The sequence below is a fragment of the Frankliniella occidentalis genome, unplaced genomic scaffold (assembly GCF_000697945.3).
Source record: "Frankliniella occidentalis isolate FOCC.00 unplaced genomic scaffold, Focc_3.1 Scaffold92, whole genome shotgun sequence".
NCBI classification, from domain to species: domain Eukaryota; kingdom Metazoa; phylum Arthropoda; class Insecta; order Thysanoptera; family Thripidae; genus Frankliniella; species Frankliniella occidentalis.
The window spans coordinates 883,984-891,409 of NW_026267221.1; the positions used below are offsets into that span (position 1 = coordinate 883,984).

Below are 7,426 nucleotides of genomic sequence, written 5' to 3' on the forward strand. Positions count from 1 at the left end.
TTCACAAACCTCGTGAGATGCTGCTTCGCCTGTCTTGCGGTCCATATGACCTCTGCGCTCTAAACGTCATTATCATTAATCAGAACAACAACAGAAAATTGTTGGTCATCGTAGTGCAGCTGCGAGCGTTGCGGAACTGAACAATATCGAATATTGAACCGAAAACAAGCTAACAAAGCTTGCTAGCGCCACTACCACTTTGCTCGTTTTTGCCACTCCAGATTTTGAACGCAATTAACTTTGTCGCAATTATCGCGGATTTGGAAACAATGCCGTAAGGTCGCTATAATCGCAATCCCACGATTGCCTTTTGGGATTTGCCCGCGGATGTACATCGACAACGTCGACATGAAACACGAGAGGTTAGGAAGGCCACCCGCCACCGAGTTACCAGTTACGTTAGCCATACACATCTTAAATTCAGGTGCTTTACCTGGCGAATAGATTCGTCGCGCCACCACATAAAATTTCAATGTAGTTGCCACTTACGTTTGGAGTTGCTCTGCACCGGAACGATGGCACGTCGTGTCGCACCCTCGTACTTCTTTTTTTCGCTCAGCAGTAGTTGAGTGTCTTGTTGAGCCAGCGTACCCATCAGAGGGCCGCTAGCTAACCCATCAAGGTCCAGCACAGGTAAGCACCTGCACGAATACCGCGGAGACATTTTTTAAAGTCGTCTGCTTGTCGCCCGAGTGAGTGACAGCCGCGCCGCGCCGCGCCCCGCCCGCCTCGCCGGACACACTGTAGTTAGGGTTCGGAGCGGCGTGTGTGCGTAAACCACGGAGGGTGGCGCAAGCCCACCACTGCACCAAGTTGCGACTGTTGATGAGTTGTTTAGTAATTAATTTTAGTTGACATCGACATCCTTCTCTTCGCATCAGGGCTGAGACATTCAACGCCGTTGAATTTCAACGCAGCCTTCAAGGAGGACTCGGGTCAGCGCGAGTCGGCGAGGACGGAAAGGTGAGTCAAACATAACCAACAAACATAACCCCTAAACTATGAACCGCGAGTGTGTGTGTGGGAATCAGGCTTAAAAGTAAACCTTTGTGAAATGCTTTTGTAGAAGCGGAGTTCCGGATGTCACATTCGAAATTTTTCAGAGGTTAGAAACTGTAGACACGGCTGATGCCAAAGGATTTTGCGGGCAGTCACGCGCCGTGCGTTTCCCATAATGTACCTTTTTCATTAACGGCGTCATATGCAATACTAACATCAGAGAGCAATATGTGTAACGACAAATATTTTGAGTTCTATTCTTTTATTGCCATAAATGGTTTTATGTCGACCGCAGCATAGCATTCGTGTGTGTGTGGTGGAAGGGGTTCGGTCTCGAGCTGGATGGAGGGAGTCGTCCTCTCGGTCGTCCTGGCCAGGATGACGTGTCCGAGCGCGGCCGCGTGTCCAGCCAGCCCCCCGCGGTGACGGCGACGCTGGCGGCGTCCTGGCCGGGGCCGGGCCGAGACGAGGACCACATTGTTAGGTCATCCGTTGACATTGGCGCCTGGGGCCCGTCGTCTCGTCGCGTCCCCGTCGCGCGGTCGTCAACCTGGCCAGCCACATAAAGTTCATAAACAAAGTAGTCAAACGGCTTTACCTTTGCCTCGTAAAAGGTCCAAAACAGCAAAAGGCAGCGTGTGAGTTGTGGCTCAGGCCGGCCGGAGTGACTCATCCCCGCGCCGTGAGCCGCACCGGCAGCTCGTTTTATTCCGTGAGTTTGTAAACGCGCACCCCCCCCCCCTCTACTCTCCCTCCCCTCGGCCTACCCTTTACATTAAAAAAAATAAAACGAAACTCTTCGGTTGTAGGCGACATTTAACGGCGGGTCCCGCGTGCGTTGTTCCTAGGAAACACAAGCGCCCCCTGCGTCCCTATATGCGCGTCGTGGAGCTACCGGCGTCGCACCCCCACCGGGGCCCCCGCCCCCCGCCGGGCCGGGCCCGTGTCCACGTGACCTGTCCTCTCCAGCGTGGACAGGTCAGGTCCTCGACGTTATTTGTAGCCTCCCCCTCGCCCTCCCTCTGCAGGACGCGCTGCTCTGGAATGTCACGTCTGATCAGAAGGGTGGGGTGCGCTGGCTGGCGTGCTCCGGCGGCAGTTGTTACCCCTCACCAACTCTCGCGCTCACTCAAACCTACGCGGGGAGTTCAAAACTGGGATGACTCGGGGAAGCGGCGGTGGCGGCGGCACCTTTCAGCGGCGAGCAGCCGTGTCGTAAAGCCCCTCGCACTCTCCCTCGCTCTCTCTCTGTCTCGCTCTCGCCCGCCTCTCGGTCCCGCCGTTTGCTCCTCCTCCTCCTTATAATTTGTTTATACATTTCGCTGATTTACGGGGCGAGCGTGTCGCTACCTCGCTTAGGCCCTTTTGTCGCGCGGCGGCATGCGGCTCATAATTGGGAGGATCGAATTGAATGTCTCGGCCTGTCCACACGGCGTCGCCGTAAAGAAGCGCCATATTCATAACAGGCCGTCGTGTCGGACCCTGCTCACACCCCTCCACACCGCCGCCGGGGCACCGCCAGCTGTGTGCCTCACCCGGAACTTGGAATACTACCGAATCTTCAAACACCCATGATAAAGCCGATAAAGCGGGGGTATCGGTAGCGCAAATTTTCTTTTTTTAAAAAAATGTACTGTTAGTTTTTTCTGCGAACCATACCGCCCCAAATGAATCAAGTTCTTTGTTTGAATTGTTTGTTAGTGTACTTTACTTTTCCCTCCCGACGGGGTATCTAGGGCGTTCACCCTCCTGACGACGAACGCTCCCCAATCAGTCGGACGCGCATCATTCATAAAGACTCGGCCGCCATCCGTCACCCGTACCTCGTACCTCCTCGTCCTGCACGCCACTCTGTCACTCGGCGATGTCACGTGGACAGTAGCGGCGGCTCCATGCATCATCGGAGCCCAAGAGTGCCACCTTGTACCTTACCCTGACTCCCCCGCGCCCTTTAGACGGAGTGCCATCACTCCCTTCCCCCCCCCCCCCCAAAAAAAATGGGGGGGAAAAGGAATATGAACCTGACGCTTGGCGCGCGGTATTCGAACCCGGGGACGGTCATGTTTATCACATGACTGGCGGCGTGCCGATCATTATCGCGAATTGAGCGACAGTGTCACGTCCGTCTCGTCCAGTTGAGACCACATGTTTCTGCCGGTGACAAATGTAACTCTGGCCGCTCTTGCTCCGGACTGCCGAGGAATGCCGGGCGCTGCCGTGGCTGGTGTGGGTCCGGCAGGGCCGATCATTTCACTCGCCTGACAGACGGGCCGACGCGAGGCCGACGCTAAACACCACCGCCGCGGACGACCGGCCGATACGACGCGCCTATACGACGACTGGGGGGATGTCCTCATCCTCGTTGTCAAAGCCCCGCGGCTGGAGAAGTCAGTACTTTCAGAGCACACTTTCACAGGCGTTTGCACCTCGCCGATTGCAGTAGTAAAGACATACCCTTTTCTAAACGTGTCAGATGGTCGAGGAGTTTTTGTTTTTTGTCTGCCGGTTTTGTCAACCGGTGCCACCCATGGCATACGCATTTCGGGAATACACCGGAAAACACCCACATCACTGGCGGTTTTGCCCTCTCCTTCTCACCGGAATCATTAAGATAAACTCGTGCACATCACATCAGGAGCCCGGGCCTTGTGCGACATGGAGGTGGAGGGGAGGCGGGCCCGGGCCAACTGGGCGGGGATTTCTTTTGGACATCACCACCTCTCTTGCGCACACACTATCGGGAACACATGTAAGGGGGCATGTTAATTGTGGCATTAGCTTCTTGGCCCAGCCTCCTCCCATACCCCCTCCCCCCTCTGCCACCGCCCCTCGACGAGATAAGGACCGAAAGGAGACGTAACATAAATTGTTTTCGGGCGAAAATTGTTATCCTCCACTTTTGAATGCGGACCACGACAGCGGCGTGATGCCGTAAGACAATTAATGCGAGGTGTCACCCAGGATCCACCCGAGGGAAGAAGAATTTGGGATGAGAAAGGAGCGAGAGAGAAAGAGAGCGGGGGGAGACCAAATAACTCCTTGAAGCGTTTTATTGGAAGGCGCAGCATTTCCCACAGACAGTTCTGTCTCGATACGTCCTGGAGAACATGAAGACACCAATTAACTACACGGGTAGAGGTCCCAACAGATTTATGCATGCAGTACGACCGGTGCCTTCGCCGTCCTTGTCTCCCTACCTGTCCCTTCCTCCAAGCGCTCTCTACTCGCCTTTCTATCTCTCTCCCTCCCCCTCTCTCTCCCTTACTTCTTGCTTCTCATCAGTGATCGTGAACTACCTCTCTTGCGCGTTCACTCATTTCAGTGCCCAAAACGCATCTGCAGTCAGTGAAAAATAAGTCGACCGAATTCGCTAAAACGCCATGTATACCGCACATTTAACACATTGCATTTGTATTTTTTGTGCAAAGTAGGTTCTGTTTACAAGAGAGGTAGAGCGAGGGAGAGAGGAAAGTGGACGGAAAAAGGAGAGGGATGTCGAGATGCGACGCCGGGACTGATTCTCGGAATCAGGGAGCTTGGAGGGACGATCGTTGGCTGGGCCGGGACAGTTACAGCCTCGGACAGGACAGATAGGCCCGGGTGGCTGTCCCCGGCTGTCCCCGGCCTCGTCCCCGGCTGCGCCCGCGGGACCTGCCGGGCCGGACTAGGGCTCCGCGCGCACTCTTCATAACTTGCGTCGTAACCTCGGCTTGTCAACGGCGGAGCGCGCGGGCGCAGCACAGACCCAACCTCAAAACAAACTGTCGCCCGAATGCCGCCCCAATGGCTGACCGTAACCGCTTGAAAGAAATTAATTTCACCCTGAAAGGACCCTTCCGCGCGCTGTCTTCCGCCGCCAGGAAATGGCTACACACATCACCTCTCTTTCTCCCACTCGCATATTCTCGGCCCTACCGCATAGTTTTCTGTCTCTCTCAGTATCAGTCCCACGCCGTTTTAATATTTTATGAAGGGGGCGGTGGGCGGTCCCCCCTTGTCCCGGAGGGTTGTGGGGGGGCGCGCTTGACTGCTTCCGGACCCACCCCACACCAGTGTTGGCGCCGGTGACCCTGAGCAGGACGAGTAGGACCCCTGCTCCTCTCGGACATACGCACACTTTAAATAATGCCAGTAAAACTATGATCGTGCGGCTGTACAGGGTGGGTGATCCGCGCCGTGGTTTTTTTCTGCTTATACTGTACCGCATTCATGCGTGCGGACGGGTTGCATACTCGCACGGGGCCGTAAGGCGCCCTGGTGAGCGACGATAGGCAAGCCCGCCCGCACGCATGAATCCGGTACAGCATAAGCAGAAAAAAACCACGGCGCGGATCACCCACCCTGTATAACGCGTCTAGAAATTTATGCCTGTCCCTTGACGCCTCATCCCGGTGCAGGGGCCCAAGGGTCTGGGACTCCCGGCGCCCACCGGAGGTGCAATCTCTGCGGGGGCGCGGGGGACCCCCTCCCCGGCTACCCTGGGCCCCCCTCGGGGCTGGGCCCGGGCCAGGCCACTAAAGAGGGGGTGTCTGCTGCCAGGTGCCAGTGTCTTCCCAAAACTCATTCATTAGAATCGCTCGCCCCGCTCACCAAACTGGAGTCCCTCCCTCAGCAGCGGGAGCTGGCAGGGCCCGGGCGGGCTGAGGCCCCACCGGAGGCCCCACCGGAGGCCAGCCAACACCGGACGGACGGTTTGGTTCCCTGAATTCGTTAAAATCCCGCCATGCACTCATCCTAATCGTGGGACACACTGCGGGGCCCCGGCCAACACCTTCCGCCCCGTGCATCGTGTCTCGTGAAAATCGTCGTGTATGGACTACATCCACGTTTCATAAGGGTTGAAGAGTAGTATGGGGAAATTAGTGTGCTCGTCGAGTGCTCGTCGAACGCACCTCCTCCGGCCCCTGCTGTTGCTCCATAGCTGCCCCCTCCAGAATCCCCGATTGGAATCTGCCGAGATGGAACACACCAGATAAATGCCCCCAAGAACAATGGAATGATCAATGAATTGACCCACAGCGGAGAGTATATATATGAATGTCCCTTATGTACGTATGCGCATGTGCATGTATGTATGCATGAGCGCGCAGTGCGATTGACAAATCGGGGCGAGATAGCGCAGGATAAGGACGGGTAGGGTGACGCCGTGGACGGCGACGCGTCGCCCACCCAGTAGGCCCTCGCCGAAGCCCTTACCTCGCCCCCGGGCTCTTGGGCCGGGTGGGGGCATTTGGTGTGTTTGGTGTGAGAATTGAGCGCAGTCTTTGCTCATGATTTATTTTTTACTTTCTGCATTGTGTAAAGCGTGTTTCTGTATTTTCCCCTCAGTGTTGTGCACCTGGTGCGCCCTCTACCCTCTTCCCCCGTCCCCAACCCAAACTTGTACTTTTGGCAGCACACGAAGGAGTCGCACCTTGCCTTCTGTGATTTATCTCTTCATTCCGTCACTGGAATAGCGAGCGAATCGGGTGCCTTTCATTACCTTGTTCGTGGAATGAAACAGGTCCCCATGCTTCGGGTCTCCTTCGGGTCCCCCCTTCTTCACTTCCGCCCTCGCGCCCTCTCTCTCTCCAATAAGGAAGGCCGAATGCAAGTGAAGTGGAGGTAGGTCTCCGATTTGGAAAAAATGGAGAGGGACGGGAGGGGACGGGGGAGCGAGCCCTGAGAGAACCTCCTTGTATTTGTTTTGTCCCCTATAATGTAGCAGCCAGTTTTACGTGTTGTCAATTCCTCTCTGTAATTTATTGCGTCCTCTGCGCTCTCGTCGGTTTCTTACTATCTCCCCCTGCCCGCCCCATTGCCCTTTTCCCCCTCTTAGTCGTCCAATTCATATGGTTCGTGCTGAAAATTTATCAGGCAAGTTTTGCTGCGTCCATTTTCTTTATAAGAAATCTGTTTGGACTGCATTGTCCTGTTGGTTAGTGTAAGTGCGTTGTCCTACATGGCCGGCGCTGGGCCCCCGTCTACGGGATGCCGAAACACGGTGTAACGAAGCGTTCGGACAGAGAGGAATAAATGGAAAAGGGGGATTGGGAGGTAGGAGCGGAGAGGTGTCCCAGAAGACTCCCAATAAATTGTTGGCCCAACAGTTGTCAACCAGTTTAAATCACCATGTTGGCGTAGTGTTGGTGGAAGCAGCCAGCAGTGTGTCTTCCTACCTGTGTCCGACCGTCTGTCCGCCCGCTTCAGAGTGTAGGCCCTGCAGTGTGCTGCCGCCCCGTGGGTTTGTGGCGACTTCTCTTCGTTTTATTATCATCAACCGCCCCCCCTCCCCCTTCCCCTTTCTCCCCTCTTTCCCTTGTTACAGCGTTGAGTTTGCTTCTCTTTGCAAGAGTGTGTGTGTTTTGTGTCGTACCATAGTACTTGTGTTCACCGGTATCACAGCTCGCTTATTCCCTCTTCCTCCTCCCTCCCCCCTCCGTCTCTC

At 55.5% G+C, this 7,426-nt stretch overlaps 1 protein-coding gene across 1 annotated transcript in view; it reads left to right on the top strand.

The window, feature by feature from the left end:
• Nucleotides 1-496: 496 nt before the first annotated feature.
• LOC113215413 (gastrula zinc finger protein XlCGF57.1-like) overlaps nt 497-7,426 on the top strand; it is a gene marked incomplete in the record, with an annotated part of 80,992 nt that continues 74,062 nt past the window's right edge. Inside the window, 2 exon segments of the mRNA XM_052269436.1 lie at nt 497-633; nt 882-963.